This window comes from Lutjanus erythropterus, chromosome 10 (genome assembly GCF_056507025.1).
Source record: "Lutjanus erythropterus isolate fLutEry1 chromosome 10, fLutEry1.hap2, whole genome shotgun sequence".
Lineage (NCBI taxonomy): Eukaryota > Metazoa > Chordata > Actinopteri > Lutjaniformes > Lutjanidae > Lutjanus > Lutjanus erythropterus.
The window spans coordinates 33,339,448-33,358,392 of record NC_139326.1 but is presented as its reverse complement, the minus strand read 5'-3'; the positions used below and the strand labels follow the sequence as shown (position 1 = coordinate 33,358,392).

At 39.1% G+C, this 18,945-nt stretch overlaps 1 long non-coding RNA gene across 2 annotated transcripts in view; it reads right to left on the bottom strand.

Annotated features, from left to right (window-relative positions):
• Positions 1–8,484: 8,484 nt before the first annotated feature.
• LOC146320723 (uncharacterized) overlaps positions 8,485–18,945 on the bottom strand; it is a 101,210-nt gene continuing 90,749 nt past the window's right edge. For both annotated transcript variants that reach the window (XR_014771476.1, XR_014771477.1), the window contains 2 exons: positions 9,903–10,199; positions 8,485–8,607 (listed from right to left, as the gene is read on the bottom strand). This is a non-coding gene — a long non-coding RNA (uncharacterized LOC146320723). The remainder of the gene's footprint in view (positions 8,608–9,902; positions 10,200–18,945) is intronic.

Here is an 18,945-nt window from a genome sequence, read left to right as displayed (position 1 = left end):
TTCAAGCTCAACCTCTTATTTGGATGGCTATCTGAGGAAGTGGGTTTCAGCTGTACGTCCAAGGATCCTCTGCCTGCTGCCTGCCTCAAGTGCTGCTACCTGGTTTAAACCAGATGGCCTGAGGCCAGAACGTCAGTGAAGGCATGTTGAGTGTGTGAGCTGTGTACAGTATCTGATACTGTAGCTCAGACATGGTTGAAAGGAATTCTTGATATGATGCAATACATGGCAGCCCAGAGAAAACAGTAGGCAGAGTAGTTACGCAATAATAATTCCATTGTATTATTGTTTTTTACAAACACATTTATTGAGTTTAACTTTAACTTTATTAAGCTTTTGTTGTTGGTTAATTAAGATTTTGGTCTGAAAATGGAAATAAATTTTTAATTAAAAAAAAAAATCTGTTAACAAGTGTAGAATTAAGGATTAATTAACCTTCATAATCACTGTTCACACTTTAGATCCAGTACCCCCAAAATCCATAGTTAACTGTTAATAAGTGCATAACAAAGGATTAATTAACCTTAAAGCACTGTTCACACTTAAAACAGCCAGTGCGTAGTTAACTGCTAATGAATGCATAATGAAGTATGTAGAAATAAACAAAAGCTTAGTAAAGGTTTAACAATGACATAACAAGTTAAACTCATTAAAGATGCTACTATAAACAGTTGAAAGAAACTCAAGCAGTCTATAAACTATTAACACATTTTATAAGCCTGCTTATAAATGTCTTAGAATCCAACAATGAACATGTTTATTATGCTATTATTAACACTTAAATTGTCTTATGATGCATATTGTTTATAAGCATCTTATAACGGCTTTATTACCTATAACTAACACCTATTAGAAGCACCTTAATATAAAATGTTATGTTATTGTCTATTCAAAGCCTGCTACAACTTATTTCTCTTTCCAAAAACTATTGCAGAAATGTTAGTGAGCTACACTGTTGCACTGTGTGACATGTTCCTTCATTACACTGAACATGAACACGTGGGTTATTTTGATTCAGTCCCACATATATTGTCATTGTGTTTTATGACTTGGGACCATGATTACATGGTATGGAGCACAAATAACACACACTATACATATATGGCACCAGGCTGGAATGGAGTACAACATAAATCAAAAACAGTCTTAAAGAGAGCCCATAATGTACATGTAACTTTTTGGCTTATCCAACAATAATATCAACTTAAACATAGATTTACATGATGAGGCTCATCTCGCAAATATTTGTCTTTACAAAGGTTAAAATCCCCTCATTCCTATCCAGGCTTTAACTTACAGTTACCAAAGTTATTCTGTTATAGCTTTCCCAGTGTTAATTTCATTGGCTAAAACTTTTTGTCACAATTTTCTTCAACAATTTTTTTTCACAGGCAAAAATGTGATGATCACTAAAGAAATTATATAAGTAAAGTAACTAATGATGAAAAATGCTCTGATGAAATCTATTGACACTTTCATCAACAAATAAAAAAGAGATGAAACAATAGTTTTTGCTTCCCTCCAGTGGTTGGGACTGTTAATAACTGCTATCAGTGATAATGGATACAATGATAGATAAAAAAAATTGACAACAATGTAATGACACTGAAATATAGTTACGCTAAAATAATAAGTATGAGAATTAAAGGAGACATATACAATATAGAAGTAATTTTCTTGAGTAACTAATTACTTTCAATAACTTTTGAAAGAAGTAACTATTGACTGTGACTAATTAATACATTTCAGTAACTTGAAACATATTGAGAAAGGAGCAGAAATGTACTGTACTAGATATTAATGTTAATAACAGGTTAATATTTCCCTCAGGCAAATACAGTATAATGAGTAAATGAGTAATGAGTACAACTATCTAGCTATTATCTAGTATCTATCTGAAAAGTTTTAGTAGAACTGTTCTCATTATCTTAACAGTAATATCTCATTGTCCAGCTGTAAGTGATCCTCAATATTTATACCTCATGCCTTTCATTATTGGTTGCACATGGTGTTAATTAAACAAAGGTGAGATATGATCCAATATCTGTTGATGATTAAATATCCTTAACATAAAGAATCTTTTGTATTAAAAGATCAGTACTGGCTCTGTGGTATGGTCCTCTTGCAAACATTAGTAAAAGTTGCAGAGAGAGTTACTTCTAATGCCTTCATGAGCTAATAACCCAACTTTAAAATTTTCATCAGAACATTATAATCTAGGAAAATTCTCCAGTTATTTTATTTTAAATTGATTTTGTCAGAGAGAAAATGGTTTAAACACAAATCAGGTGCTTTACTGCTAAAAATGTGGGAACCATCCCTTGACTGGCTGTCCTCATTCTTCTGTTACACTTGCTGTAAATCACTCCTGAAGAAGCTCTAATGCAAAATGAAATCTTGTAATATCTAATGAAGTGTAAGTGAGGGGCAGAGAGGTGGGGGTTGATGGGAGTTGGAAGACACTGCCAGTGGCACGGCTTTGGAGGGGATGAACTGTCAAAGCCATCAGGATTAACTTTGGCCTCTCTGCTGTCTGTCTGTGTGTTGTCGAGCTGCTCGAGTTTGACAAATTGACTGACAGACAGATGCAGATCTGCAGGCCACAAACACACACACACTCAAACACAGATAAAATACTGAGCAGGAGTAAAGTAGCAGTAGGAATGATGGAGAATGAAATGTGAGAGTCATGAGCACTGTACAGTACAGAAAGGACAGTGTGAGCGAGAACTTTAGGAATCCTCTCCTTAATCCTCTCCCCATCTTAATATCAAGTCTTCTTCGCATCCCATACTTTTCTGTTTATCCTTTCACCCCCTACAGTGGTGCAACGTATCTAAGTATATTAATCCAATAATGTACCTTAGTCCATTTTTATTTACTTGAGTAACTCTATTTTATGTTAGATTCAATTTCATTTTATTTTTACCTCTTAGGCAGAACTTTCTTGGTCACCATAGGCATCTACTCATCCTCTACAACTCACATGACCTGTGGTGTACCACTAGGCTCAGTTCTAGGTCCAATTTTATTTTCTGTTTACAGCATCACATCTCTTTTCATTTCTATGCAGATGACACACAGACATACCTTCGCCTGAGACCTGATGACCAAAGAAGCTTAGCTGCTTTTTAAATTTGTCACAGTTTCGTCAGCTGTTGGATGGCACTACATTTTCTTCAACTCAAAAACAGAAATCATTTGTTCAGTCACCTAAAATCCATCAGTCTCATTGAAGGTGGTCTTGGTCCTCTCTGCAGATCTTGTTTATTCTCTTCTGTTCCTCACTAATCTCCCGACTGCTCAGATTAATTATGTGACCATTTGTAGGGGGCCAACCACCAGGTTGGGAACTACGGGACTAAAATAATTAGCTGCATATAAAATAGTTAAAAGTAGCTCTGCCTCAAGCAGCTACAACAGTAAAGTGATGCTTACACGTGGTGTATCTGTATGTGTCTGTAGGTCATAATTTCACATCAAATGCAACAGACACAGAGAGACACTATGGGTGTGCTCACCTTAAGACTTATCACAGACCTGGTGTAGCATAGCAGTATAACAGTAGAGTCATAATCAGGAGCTATTTTTCTGCAGAGCAAGTACCATGGAGGGGTTACTGAATGGACACAGTCCCAGGGGCCTAGAGGATCAGGACCCCACTGGCTACAAACCAACTGCAAAGAAACAAATAACAACCTGAATGAGATGCAAAACACTTACAAAAAAGAGACTAAAACAGCTACAAGGAGACACAAAAAAGATACCAACATATCTACAAAATGAGGCCATAACAACTACAAAGAGACACAAAACGACTACAAGAAGGGACTAAAACAATTACTGAGAGATAAAAAGAATAAGAAAAGAAGAGAAAAACATTGTCTCATAGTCCATCTATGATTAATATTTTTGATACAAATACAGTTAGATTAGTATGTAGTTTTAAGTTGGATTTTGAACACATGACTTATCGTAAGAACTGTGTTTTTACATGGTGGTACTGATACTTTTAGGATCTGAGTACTACCACTGATCAGTCACACATCTCCTCTTTCCCTACTTTCAGTCTAACTTTCTGTCTTAATCCTCTCAGCCTATGAGCCACCTCACAGACGTGTGATAAGTCAATGTAATGAGCTCATCTTTAGATTACATGCTGTGTAAATGACTTGGACGGACCCCAAAACTAACAAGAGACCCCTAAACCTTAGCTCAGTCTGAGGGCCCCAGTGGATCTGCCGGGGTCAGGCCCCTGGAGACAAAGCCTTCAGCGGCCAGCGGCATTGTTCACCGGCCCTGACGAATCAGGACAGGTGGAGACATTTCTCTGTCTTTGTCCCCCACCCCCACTGCCGCTGCTGCCCCACCCCAACACTGTCCTGAAACCGGATCGGGGAAGTCGAGTCATGCATCACCATTCTTCATAACTCAATACTACCGTTGCTTGAAGCCCTGTTGCCTGGCAACCAAATGTTTTGCCACTGCGCTTTTATTTTGGCCCTTTTCTGCCTCCCCCCTACACCCACACCCACCGCACACACTCATTCATATACACTCAAGTATCCCAGGAATTGCATCACTGAAATGCATTCAAGATCTCCCATGGATCATCATAAGGCCCATAATACCTCCCATTTTCTCTTTTTTTGCTTCCCTCCATCTGCAGAGGAGATTACCGTAGACCCCATTCACTTTCTGTCTCTTTCAATCCTCTGCTCCTCTCTTCATCTTTTTTTTCTCTCCTGCCTGCGCTCTTTCTTGGTCTACACCTCAAGCCATTGATCACCAGGCGTGCCCGACCAGCCGCACTTGTTGATCGACAGGTCTGAGAGCTGCGGCTAACCGACGGGAGTGATGGATCGGAGCCACTCGGTAATAAACACAGAAGCTACAGCGATAAAAGAGCGATTCCTCAATCTGCATCTCAGCAACTCTTAGATGAGACATGATGAGATGAGAGGAGATGAGCTCGCTGAAAAAGCCTTCCAACCTATAAATAGTGTGAGGCTGCCTCTCAGACAGCGCTTCAAACGCAGCGGGCCCGCGCTAATGATAAAGACAAATATCTGGGCCAGACCGAGGCATTACTGATTCTATCCATCACGCCTCGGGAGAAGCCGAGATGGGAGGGCGTGTTGATAGCTCGCTTTGCCTTCTGCGACGAAATCAAAAGAGCAGGGAGAACTTGAAATTCAATTCCAAAGAGCAAAACCGCAAGCTGTCTTCCACTTGTGACAACAGCTCCTGTTTACTCAGCGGCACACACAGGTGGAGAGCTCTGAAGAGAAGAAGAGAGTCGGCTCCTTTTTCTGTTCCAGCCTTTTCTTCCCCATTTCAATGGACTGGACACAAGATAAATGCCACACACACTGATGTTCACATGCACACAGCTGGTCGCTATAGGTGGAAAATCTTGCAGCTATACATTGCTGAGGTTTTTTTTTTTTTAAAATGTAGAGAGATCTCAAAGGAATGAAGACAGGTGGAGATGATATGTCTTTCAGAAACGCTTGCATCTAACTATGAAAAATAACTAAAAATGAATGGAGAAAATGTGTATGAGCATAACAAATATCAGGCATTTTGAGCCTGGTTGGTTTATGTGGATGATCCTTAAGGGACAGTTCAACCCAAAATCAAAAATACATATTTTTCCTCTGGCCTGTAGTGCTATTTATCCATCTGTACTGTTGTGGTGTAAGTTGTCTCATTTGGATTTTTCAGCCGTAGCAATGTCTGCCTTCTCCCCAAATTAATGGAACTAGACAGCACTCGGCTTATGGTGCTCAAAGCGCAAAAAAAAAAAAACATAATGAATAAATACATAAAATACAAAATGATTTTCTCTACCGTTATTCCCTCCTCCACCCCAACAGCAACCCCTGCTGGTACAAAGACAAAACGTTACTATATTATTACTATGCAATGCACATCACATCGTTATAATGATGCCTGTTCCCAACCTCTTCAGTGAATATACTTCTTTCTTCTCCCTTATTTCCAAGGCAGTGCTGATCATTCTTTCCTGTAACTCTGAGAAAACGGAAATCAATCTGGTGTTGAGTCAAAATTTGCTCCCCTGTCAGGTAGTGTTTCACAACACTGCCTTCCCCGGCTGAGGGGTAAATTATGGTCAGGTGTAGCAGAGGCAGAGGGAACACTATCAACAAGGAAATAGATTTTGACACAATACCTGTTGTCTCTGGCACAGCAACAAAACAAGACTATTTGGAAACGCTAGGCAACTGAAAAGGTTTCACTTTATGGCAGGTTGTACTCAAGGAGACAACATATTTCTTATAAGCAAACCCAGAACTAAATTGCACTGTTTGTATCCAATAAGAACAAAAAAATCACAAACATGGAACCAACAGGTTTAGGCTCACACTGTGTGTCCTTTCACAATAATATGTCATGAAAAGGAACCAAGCTGTATATCTTTAATACAGTATAATCTGTAACTACACCAAAAAATATTTGCTGTTACCTCTCAATCTGGCATGCTTCTCAAATACAGTAAAAATCTTATTTGTTTTATTTTGGTATAGCTCTCGACATTATTCTTTATGTAGTCCAATAAACTTAAAGGGATAGTTCACCCAAAAATTAAAATGAAGTCATTATCTACACACACTCATGCTGATTGAAATTAAGGTTTAGGTTTTTTTTTGTCCGCAAAACACTGCTGAAGTTTCACAGCAAAACAGCACTGCAGAATCTCCCAAGCAATTGAAGTGAATGGTGACCAGTTTTCAAACATAAAAAAAACAACAGAATAAAAACATAAAATGCCTTCATGATGTAATCCAAGTCTCCTAAAGCTCCAAATGCCAATTTGACTTGAAAGACATCATTAACTCAGTGTTTTTAGCATGAAGCTTCAGTTTAGATCCTTGGCTTGGAGCCACGTTCACGTGCACATGCACACTGTCTGAACTGGGCGTGTGTGTGTTGTGACGGTGTGCAATCAGCATGTCAGGATTTAAGGAGACTTGGATTACACCAGATGAGCAGTATGGAGGCATACATTTGAAAACTTCCCATGTTTGATTCTGCAGCACTGTTTTCCTGTGAAACTCCAGCAGAGTTTTGTGGACTAACAAAATAAAACCAACCCTCAATCGGCAAGAGGGTGAGTAGATAATGACTGAATTTTCATTTCTGAGTGAACTATGCCTTTAACTGTTTGTATGCTTATCATCTGATGATACAGGACAGGTTCTTCTCTAATATCAGTTGTGACTGTCAAATCCATTCTACACTGGATGCCACAGCAATACATTGTATATTCACCAGATTATACATTGTACTGTACTATAATGTAAATAACCAGGTAATTCTTTTTTTTTTACATTGTGATTTCCCAAAGTATCTCTTTGCAAATATATCATAAATTTAAAATCAGTAATATAGAATGAAATAATTTGATCTCACTATTAATGCTCATTTTACATGTTTTCCTGCCTTGCTAGTGCACTTAGATATAGGTACCCAAAAGTATTTTATCGATGCACCATATATAGGCCAAGTTGTGCCTTCTCAGCCCTCAGATGTGGAAGAAAAGGGAGTCTGTGCCTGGATGGAGGGGTATCAGGATGGAGCGATGGAGGGATGTTGTTGTGGAGGGAGGATGAGGTCAGAGGGAAACGGATCCATCCATTAGGGGGTATAATGAGAGGGAGCAGCTGCCTGCCGCTGGGTCAGACAGCACACAGATGTGAGGGAGCCTCAGGGCCCGACAGAGCCGAGGGGGAACGCTGGAGTCCCAGTGCCATGACCTCATTCTCAGGACCAGGGCTCCCACTAACACCAGCGCCACTCCCAGTGAGCCCAGACCTCCACCGTCTGAGGACGGAGATCATCCACGCCCTCAGCTCACCTGAGAGACCAACCTCTGCGCGGAGCATTCTGGGTTGTTGTGCTCCCGAGCCGCCTGGCTAAACTCTGGCCGACCTGGAGGGGCACAGCATGCCAAACACTGATCTCAGCATCACCTCCACTGCCCGGCGCTCGCTGCGGAATCAAATATTCTCATGGGTGGTTGAATTTTTGAAGCTTCGGTAGCGTTAAATGAGGTGTAGAGTACATTAAATCCTCCGTGTATTTTTCTTTCATGTGAGGAGGTCAACAGAAGTGCCAGTTGGTGTCATGGTGTCATTTTCACTTCTGGACATTTTGTCCTGAACACTACTGGACAAAATCTGCCGCTAGATGTCAAATCTATTCTATTTTATTATTGCAGTCAACAGATGATGATGATGATACATTAAAACAAACAACTTATACACTTTCCAGGATTGAAAAAGAAGCAGCAGAAATCTTGTCTGTGTTTACACAGTGATCCAAATAGCATTTGATATATTTAATTACATGTATTGTGAATGTTTATTTTTGCAACAACAACAAGCTGCAAATAGATCATTTTTCATGCACAACTCATGCGTTTTTCCCAACACAGTCATATAAATAATGTAAGTGTCTTTTTCAGAAGCATCTTTGCGATGGGTTTTTGAGCTGGATTGCAGTGTGGGAACAGCAGCAGGATGAGTCCTCTTCTCTCTCGATGACTGTAATGTTCCCTTGGCAGAAGCCAGGAGATGCACCCTGTGTTTAAAACAAGTGACGAAGCAGAAAGAGAGAGAAAGAGATGGTCAAAGCAAGTGTGAGAAACTGATGTCTGCAGTGAAAGGGGAAATAAAGAAGGTAACTCATTGCAAACCACATTTTAGGAAATTCATAAGTATGAACTTTCTTGCCTTGAGCTGCATCCTAAGACATGTTGATAGATGATTGTTTTGTTAAATTTGGACAGAGCCAGGTTAGCTGTTTCTCCTGGCTTCAGGTCTTTATGCTAAGCTAAGCTAACTATATCCTGGCTTTAGGTTTGCATTCAATGCACCAATGAGAAAGTAGTATTGATCTTCTCATTTAACTCAGCAAGAAAGCAAATGAGCTAAGTTTAAGTATGTTTCCCCAGAATGTCAAAGAATCCCTTTGCAGCAGCAGCCTGCAGGTGTTTTAGTCATTACAAACTACCAAATATGTCAGGCTGATTTTGGGCAACTGTGTATCAAAAGATTTCTACAACATTTACATGTAATGGAATGGTACAGCCATAAGAACATCCCAGATAATGTGCGATATGACTACTTTAGCAACCTAAAACTATTTAAAGGGAGATAAAATGGGAAAACAGTATGTTCAAGAATTGCTAACATTATTATTATTTCCTATAGTATTGTGAGCATCATCCATGATATATGCTAATAATTTCTGATAATATTGCATGAGTAAATATACAGGATAAGATGAACTGTTCACTGGATATATAGAGCTACTTACTTAAAAAAAATCAATCATCTTACACAAAATAATGATTTTAAAATGATTTTATTGATTTAATTAAACAGCATTTATTGTTTTGTGTTTGTCTTGTGTCTGAAACTGTTTTATCTGTGCTGCTGTCTGTCTTGGCTAGGGCACGCTCGAGAGAGTCTTTTATTCCTGGTTAAATAAAGGTTAAATAGCTTTTTAAAAATGCATTGCTTCCACTAAGCGCTCCAGAGTCTATGATCAGATCTGCGTCTATAGCAATGGTCTGTTATTCATAGCAGCGCTCTGCTATTCAGAAATGACAGACCTTAGAATGCGGTAATCGACAATCAGAATTGAGTGTGTAATTAAGCCATGAAATAAACCATGCAATAAACAAATATACGTGTAAGTACAAACACACTTACTCATCTTAGGTACTGCAGATTCTTAATGGTAAAGTAAGAACACACTCATGCAAATGACTCAAACATCTGTTATACACACATAGAGAGGCATAAAAGAATCGTAGATGATGACATGCATGCACGCACATGTACAACTCTGTAAATCATACTGATTTATACCCTCGCTGCTGCTGGTGCTGTATGCTCAGGTGACGACACTCATTTCACACACAAACACACACGCGCACACACTGAAGTAGAAACAGTGATTCTTGGAGGTGTTGACACATGCAGCCATTTCAGATGACGGCGCGGCTGACAGTCGGTGGTGAGTTGAGTGTTGTTCCCTCTGTTGTTACAGGCCCCTGCAGTCTCTCTCAGACGATGACATCCAGCTTAGTCACTCAAGTGCTCCTGCTTTGTAATGCATGTTCCCTTGTAGCTGCAGCGCTCTCCAAACAAAACTGGAAGCTTTTCCTGGAGGAGTGGGACAACATTTTAGTGCTTTATCTCACTGACATGGAAACACGGAGGTAGACATAAATCCTGCTCTCTATTCTGTCTTTACATATGTGCCACCTGCTTTTAATCTGGTCAATGACATGTTCATTCTGGTACCTCACGTGTTTTATATTGCATATAAAGACATTAAAAAAAATATGCAAGTCAATAAAAAATTTGGTTCACATTGCGTTTTGCCACTGGTGGACTCAAGGAGTCATTGGTCCCCCCTGGTGCCCCCATGTTCAAAAAGATGATGCAAAAGTGCCCTCTAGTCCAAGACAACATGATAAAGAGCCCTCTAGAGTGCCCTTTCAGCGGACAAAACCTTAATTGTTCTCTAAAATGTACTTTCTCTGGACAAAACTTTAAAAAAGTGCCCTCTAGAGTGCCCTTTCAGTGGACAAAATCTTAAGTGCCCTCTAAAGTATCTTTTCTCTAGACAAAACATGATAAAGTGCCCTCTAGAGCACCCTTCCAGTGGATAAAACTTTTTAAAATTGCCCTTTAGCATGCCCTTCCAGTGGCAAAACCTTAATTGTCCTCTAAAATATCCTTTCTCTGGACAAAACTTTTAAAATGTGCTCTTTAGAGAGCCCTCTCAGTGGACTCCCATACAAAACAACATGAGAAAGTGCATCATGACTTCCAGCGCTCTGTTGCTCCACCGCATACAACTGGTGCCCTTTTTATTATTTTGGCCCCTGCAACTGAGTCTGCCAGTGCTTGTTGCAAATGTCTTTATATTTTTTTTTTTCAGTTCTCTTTTAAAAATAATTATTACCTGCTATTATTAGCTAGCCTCAAATTTTTCATCCAGTACTTAAGTACATTTCTTCTAGGGAGATTTACAACAAGATCCACTGGCTTTTATGTCATGAAAAATACGCAGGTATGTTGTTACTGCAAGTGTTGGATCTATAGTTGCGTGGCAACGTTACCATTCAGTGGGACACAAGCAAGAAACACAAGCTGGGCTAAAAGAAACTCAGAGAGCAGTGTTTGGGTCATTGAATACCTCTCTGTTTACCCTGAGCCTAGTGTGGGATTGACGCTTCGATCCCCACCTCCTCCTGGGAGTTTTTCCACCGTGACATGTGCGATGGGGAAACTTAAGCCTCAGCAGATCTCCCAAACAGGAATTTTCACTTCTCCTCTTTATAATCCTATAACCCCCACTGCCTTAAAACCACTGTGTGCATGTGTGTGAGTGTGCATGTGTGTGTGACAGGTCTAAATCTTCTCCAAACAGCAAATCAGTACAGCCTACTGCTCAGTATAAGCACCCAACAATGAAGCGTAGGCAGGCGGCCAATCAGCACGGGGCTGAGCAATGACTGGACATGCTGCTTTATGACCTTTCAGGTGAATCACACACAAAGACTGCTGGGTATTTACTGAATAGGAATGGAAAGCACCTCCACTGCTGCTCTTAGCTGGCTTGTATGAAATGCTAACACAGAATAAACACGTTGCCGATGCCATGTTTTAATGTGAGAACTTTATCATGGTCTATCTGTAAAGAGCCCACACATAGGGGTCATTCATCTGAGTCAGTCTGTACTAAGAGTGGGCATAAACCACTGCAAAAAATGTCAAGTTTTAGTTTGGTGGCACCTTATTATTATTTTTTTAATATGTATAATTATCAGACCATCTCACTGTAAAAATGAAAAGGTTGAGCTGGATTCAAACTCTCAAGTTTTGAAAAAGTTTGCTAACGACTTATCTTTTGTGGAGATTATTTACTTTTTTAAAGTTTGTCTATTTTCAGTTACAATGATTTAATTTTCAGGCACCCAAATAATGATAAATAAGATTCACAGCTCACTTTGACCAACTTTTGAATATTTTTTATTCTTAAACTCGAAGATTCAAGTTTATCTAAAGAGGTAAATTATCTCAACTAAAGAGTATAGGTTGACAAAACGTTTTAAAGTTTATTTTCGTAAAACTACAGAACTTATAAAAATTCTTCTAACCTGAAGTCTCATTAAAATAAGTTTCTACAGAAACATGACCAGCACGGCAGACTTCCCAGGATGCATTGTTTGAGAGTTAAAACTTACCTCATCTTCATTTTTTTTTTTTTTTTTTTGAAGAACACATACGCTGAAAACTTGCTGTGTGTCTGTAATACGTTTTAAAATACATCATGTCAATAATAGGTCAATAATAAAAAACTGACTTTTCAAACTCATTAAATGCAAAAAGAAATCAAATTTGTTTGCAATGTTCATCTGTGTTACTGGAGAGTTGTTGGTTCAACATAATCTAAAGCTTATTGAACAAGTACAACTAGTATCAACTATTAATATCAAATTAATATCAGATTTATTTGACTAAAATAAGTTTGTCTGAATCATTACAAAATTTCAACTTGTCTTTTCAAATTAAGTCAACTTAAAGTTTTAAGGCACTAACTTTTTTTGTTATACCAAATTACATTTCTTCACAATGCAAGTAAATAAAATAATTAAATAATGTAATTATAACAATCTGTATTCTTTGATAATGTACTTTAATTGACAACAACTAAATCATAATAAAAATAAATAAATGTAATAAAATCAGAATCCTCCAAAGTTGCTTTTTAAACAACCAGAGATTGTACATATTTTTTGTAGTGTACAGGTCACTCACGTTGCTATGCACTCCATCTTCACGGTACACGTTTATTTGCAGAGTGCGTGTAATAACGTTTCACTGTAATCAACTTGAAAGGAGTTATATTTGCTGCAGACAACCATTTATCTCAGGGTCAGGGACCTTGAAAAGGCAACTGTGATTTGGCAGCAGTGCAAGTAAATCCATCCCTCACATCTGCCCAGACTGGCAAGAGCTTACACACCAGCTCGAGTATAAAAACACACATCGCAAACACCACAGAGGACACCAGAGGCACGCACGCTTCCTCCAGAACTGTATTATTGGGCACGGAGGAGAGCAGCTCAGTAATGTAATGAGGGTGCAGCAGGTTCAATCAAGCTCTTACTGTTAGTGGATTTATTTTGGTTAAGGTCGCCACTGAAGGCGCACTCGGTAAAAGGTAGCGGACTGATCAGGCTGCAGGAGGCGAGAGAAAATGAGGAGGAAAACAAGCTGCTTCCTTTACTCACACACACACACACACACACACACACACACACACACTGGAGAGGGGTTATTATTACAGTCTTTCTAGTAATATGTCATTTAAATCAAATCACTACATTGGACTTTAAAAATATGTCACCCACCTGTTGCAGGAAGTGGAAATTACACAGCACGGTGGGAAAACAGGTAATTGGTTGTTTCATCAGAGTGGCTGCCTGCAGGTCACCCCCCTCTGCTTAATGTCATGTAGTGCAACTTGTAGTTTTTACATTATATTTACACCAAAGACAAATAAAGTGACAAGGCTGACAAGAGCCAGGCTTATTTCTCCACAATAAATTCACATTTGAAAGTTTAGGTGTAATGATAAACTCACTAGGCCTCATGCAAGAACCAGTCATACAAATAGATTTGTTCCTTGTCATTTTGTCGAGTAGACTTGTCCGACTGCAGCCTCCCAAGGGAGTGCACATCACAAGAATCACAAGAACTGAGATAATGACATCAATAAAAATAATTGCAGTCACGGCTGGTCTCGGCTTTCATAGGCATGTGTGTTTTGGCATGCGAACGTTTACACTTCAGAAGCTGCTAAACAAATTTTCTCACTCCAACGAATACCTCAGACTCACTGCAAGTTGCAGTCCTCATTCCATTCTTTCTTTACTTGGGCAGCATTTTTCCTTCTCCTTTCTTTTCAGGTTCCATAATACGACTACCAGCACTGCTCAAATTAATTCACTCACCAATTTATGACAGCAGGACTTCATGTCCTACTTTTTTACGCTTGCATGACACTTTTGTGAATAAAATTTTTCCAGGGAGGGAAAGGAATAAAAAAAAAAGTAGCCTTATATAGCAATTAATTTAATGTTTTTGTATTCTAGTTTTATGTCAACTTTTATGTTAGTCTTTTATAAGTATGAGGGTGCTAATTATACTCATAATAATGCTAATATTCTCATATACACCTGGCATTCATCAGGTTAAAAGGAGCAATTTTAAACATGTGATTTTCCTTTGCTATACATAAATTAATACACTCATAAAAGTGCACAGCAGCCTCTTGGATAATTTAAAAATACCAAATCCCTCAGTCTGGGATGCTAATTTGCCATTAAAACTACAGTAACTATTTACCTCAGTGGCTGCAGATGCACATATACTGTGTCCAAAGGCTGGAAGTACACTCTCAGAAATAAGGGTTGCAAAAGTTTTCTTCTTGAAGGGCTGAGGTTTTAGCCCAGAACCATTTGTATCTAAAGAACTCAGATTGTTGGAATTCTTGAAGGACTCTTTTGTCAAGTGTTCTTTGTGCCATAATATAGAATGGTTCTTGGTAGAACCCTCTAAGTGTGTTCTAGATAAAACCCTTGGAGTAAAAAAGCTTCTTTGTAGAACCTTCCAGGTGTGTTCTAGATAGAACCATTGGAATATAAAAAAGGTTCTTGGTAGAACCCCCTGCCTGCCTTGTTATCACTATTTGAAGGTGAAAAGGGTTCTGGTCAGAACCTATAGAGGATTGTGGGTGACACCTTTCACCGATGGTTCTGTAACCCTTAATGTTGGGTTCAAGTTAAAACTCTCTAAAATGGCTTCAAGTGAAAAGTTCTACAAGGAACCATGAAGGGTTCTCTTATGGGAACAAGCCAAAGAACCTTTTATGGTTCTAATTAGCACCTTTATTTCTAAGAGTGTAAACACACATGTGTGCCAACGCTTGCACACGCACACACATCTTCACAAGTAAAAACACACCGGTGACACAAAGCAACACGCACCTTTTCGCCCAGATCTTGTTGGGTTAGTAAAAGTCCTTTCTGTACTGATCAATGACCTAATTAATATACTGAGAAAGGATTAAGAGGCTTTCAGGTCAAAAACAACATCTCCCACAGTTCCTCTGAAGCATCTGTTGTAGTGGAATGCCAACCTGCCATTACCAGGAGATTACCTGTAATCTCCTATTACTTAAAACAGGGTGGAGAGGCTTCCATGCGAGGCATCTTCAAAAATCAAAATGTGCTGTCAGCCTGGCTTAAGACTCAGTTTATACACAGACTCATATTTGTCATGGAACATGCCTGCATTTGTATGCCGGACTACTTAGCAGACAGATCCTGGAATAACCGCACAGACATGGTTTTCAGCTCAGACTTTAGTGTCAACAGAACTCAAAATGAACTCCTGTTGTCTTTTGGGATAATAGCAGTCTCTCGCTGAGGGATCAGTCCATAAAGACCTTATGATCATCAAAGTGTTAAACAGTATTTATGCAAACACGGCAAGCTGCATGGAGAAGTTTACAGCCCAAATCCATGCACATTTATGAGCGGGAGCGAGCTGCCAACTGTGCCACAAAAACAGAGGCAGGAACATGTAAAGACAGAACAGTGGTGAACATGAAAATATTGGTTTGTGAAGCTCGCTCTCCCTCTCTCTCTCCTGGATAATTGCTGTTTTGTCTTGACTGCATGTGCTGTTATTTATTTGCACAGGAACTGAGACAGTTTCCCTTGGGGCGAAAGATGTTTTTTAGACTAGGAGTCTTCCTGGTGTAAGAGAAACATTGGTATTATTTCCAGCCCACTTGACAAAAAACATAGCTTTAAAACATTAAAATATCACCAAAATATTAAAAGCTGCATCTTTAGATTAACTGATGTCTACCACATAAAATCATTTCACAAATTGTAGCTGCAAGGGGAAGACTGGTAGCTCTGTGCAAAGTGTCCTGGAAAGTCCTGTTGTAAAAACTCATAGGAATTTAGTGGAATCAACTTGTCTTTTGTCATTAACAAGTGCACATCCAATAAATTAGCACTACAATCAAAATAGTGAGTTGGAGCCATAGATGGTATTAAATAGGTTGAATCCCGATTTATTGCACAGTCTACCCCCCCACCCCTCCTCAGACTCAAGGAAGCTCAGGCAGGCTGCAAGAATTCAGTGCAACATTGTAATTTCACAATAACAACTGACAGCAGGTCCCACACTATAATTTGATCAGCTGTTTATAACTGTCAGTTGTCTGTCAAATGTAAAGCAAAGCCCATTATCCTGAAAATAAAAGCCCACTGCTCTGAAAATACACACTCTGGAGTTGGGGTTCAGTGGCTGCCTGCCAGTCTCCATTAACATATTGCTCATTTTAACATCTAATCCTTCTAAAAGATTATTAGTGATTTCTTATAACTCATAAACAGACACTTACTCATTCAGTGCACATTCAGCATTAGTTTGGACTCTATTTGAGGTGAAAAAAGGCAAACAATAACACAAGTTACGGACCGTTAAAGGAGGACACCACAGCTGTAGAACTGCTGTCAAAGGATATCAAAGAATTTCAATAGTATGTTTCCTTAATCTCTGAGGACATGTCCTGGTCATTTTATGATTTATTACAGTAAATGTATTTCTTCTTCCAACTTAACATAAGTTTAAATTAAAGCTTAGCACAAGTTTTAATTATTCAAGTTAGTCAAAATTAAAGTTTCTAGTATTTATTTAAAAAAAAAATAAGAACTTAAAAAAATTAGTTCATCTATCGCAAAGACTTTTGAAATGATGAGTTCAATGAATGTTTTGTACAGTTAAATCAAGTTTCTAAAGGAACATGATGAGCATATTAGCACACTTCCCAGCATGCACTGTGTGAGTGTTAAAATCACGCTGGGATGAGGCCATGTGAAAGTTTTGTCAGCGTTAAATTTAGTCACATTCGCAGACTTCCTTCCTCACACTCTGACGTATCTGACTTATCCCATGTTTTTCCAGAAGTTAGTGGCTCACTACCAATGCCTGGCAGGAAATAAAACATTAGCTAGAAAAAAAAACATATGGATATCTCTGCCTCAGTGGAGACATTTGGGATAATGTAAGTACAAAACTCAACAAAATATATGACATAGCATTTTTAGACATTTTAATGTGAAAATGTTACATATTATAGCTTTAATATCAAGTTTATTTGACTAGAAAAGTTTGTTTGTTTGTTTTTAATCACTGTACAAACGTGCAAAGTCTGAACACTAATTCTTTTAAGTTAAAACATTTACTTTGACAGTGTGGCTACTTTTTGTCTTGAAGCCTTGTATTTTGAATGCACATATAAAGCTGCGTCTGCAGACATTAGCCTCAGAAGTAGCACGAGCGTGACGAGCTTCATGTGGTTGGAAGGGTCACGTCTAACTTCCACTCTGCTCCATCCCCATTAAATGAGAAAGGGGGAAGGAGAGGGGACATGAGGAGGCAGACAGAGGGCATGAGTGAGAGCTAAGGCGAAAAAAGGAAGAGGAGGAGTTGCTGGAGACATGCCTGTCGTAATTTAAAGTAACCCACTAAGAATTTTGAATAGATGGTGATATGACAGCTAAAACAATGATGAAAACCTGTGTAGCAACAAAGAGAAAGATGATATGCCTGCAGCCTTTTACAGCTGCCACTTTGATTGTTGTGTAATCTGACATTTTTCATGACAGCAGAAAAAGTCAGATTCTAAACTTGTTCTGAGACCGACACCACACTACAGTATGCGCTCGCTAGAAATAAGCCACCTTACCCAGCATGTACCAGTGCTCTCCCATGTTTCACCTCTGTCTCTGCGGTCCAGATGTCAACCTCAGCTCCTGCAGAGTGAGTGTACCATTGGGTCGTGTCTATAAGGCAGCGAGTGTCTCTGACATGCAGCACGGGGGGGTTTGTGACAGGAACCTCCCCAGACGACTGGCAGGGGGAGTGAGGATGAACAGGAGCACAGATGAAAGGCTCGGTGCGGCTCGACCCATATTTCCACGTCCACCCATCAGTCCCTAAATAACTCAGCTGTGAATGAAACATAGCACTGTGACATGATGTGTGAGTGTGTTTGTCAAACTATGCATGCAAGAGCAGTGTGTTTTTATAGGAAGCATCTGTCTAATATTTTGGAAATATTTTGCATTTTTCTGTGAGCATATGGGACTACTTTTTGTGGACTCATTACTGTGTGTATGTGTGTGTTTGTGAAGACATATAAGAGAAATGCCCCAGGTTAATTTCACTCTGGTATTTTGACTAAGGTCTCTCATATAAAAGAGGTAATGTATTTCAAGAGACTTTCTTTAATAATAAATATACTTTAATAAGAAGTATTTTACATCAGTGCAAATGGCGGCAGCGTTTTTGATATTTAAGACCACATTTCCCACTGCGTCCTTTGTAGGAGAGTCTGTGAGGAATCAACCAGCTCTGGTCATGTGTGGCCATTTGAAGTAATTTGAACACTACTTTGGTCAAAAACTTTGAATGAACCAGAAATACAGCACCACCCTCCACCATCATTTTGTCCAAAAGCAATACAGTAATTTCTAATTATGCTGATGTGACTAGTCTTTGCTGGTAAGCCATTATTTAATGTGTTACTGTAAAAACTTAATTACTATTTTCAGTAACATGTGATGTCAGGCATTAAGTGCAACTTACGTGGGTTTCAGCTGGTTAGCTCTTAGTTCAGTGGAGGTTTTTTTTTTGCCTCTTTGTGTTCGGTGGAGAGACACACACTAACACACACACTATAGTTACACGTAAGGTTTCCGAAGAGCTGTTGTAAGGCTCACAGTGTGGTGGCTCTGGCTGTCACCTTTTT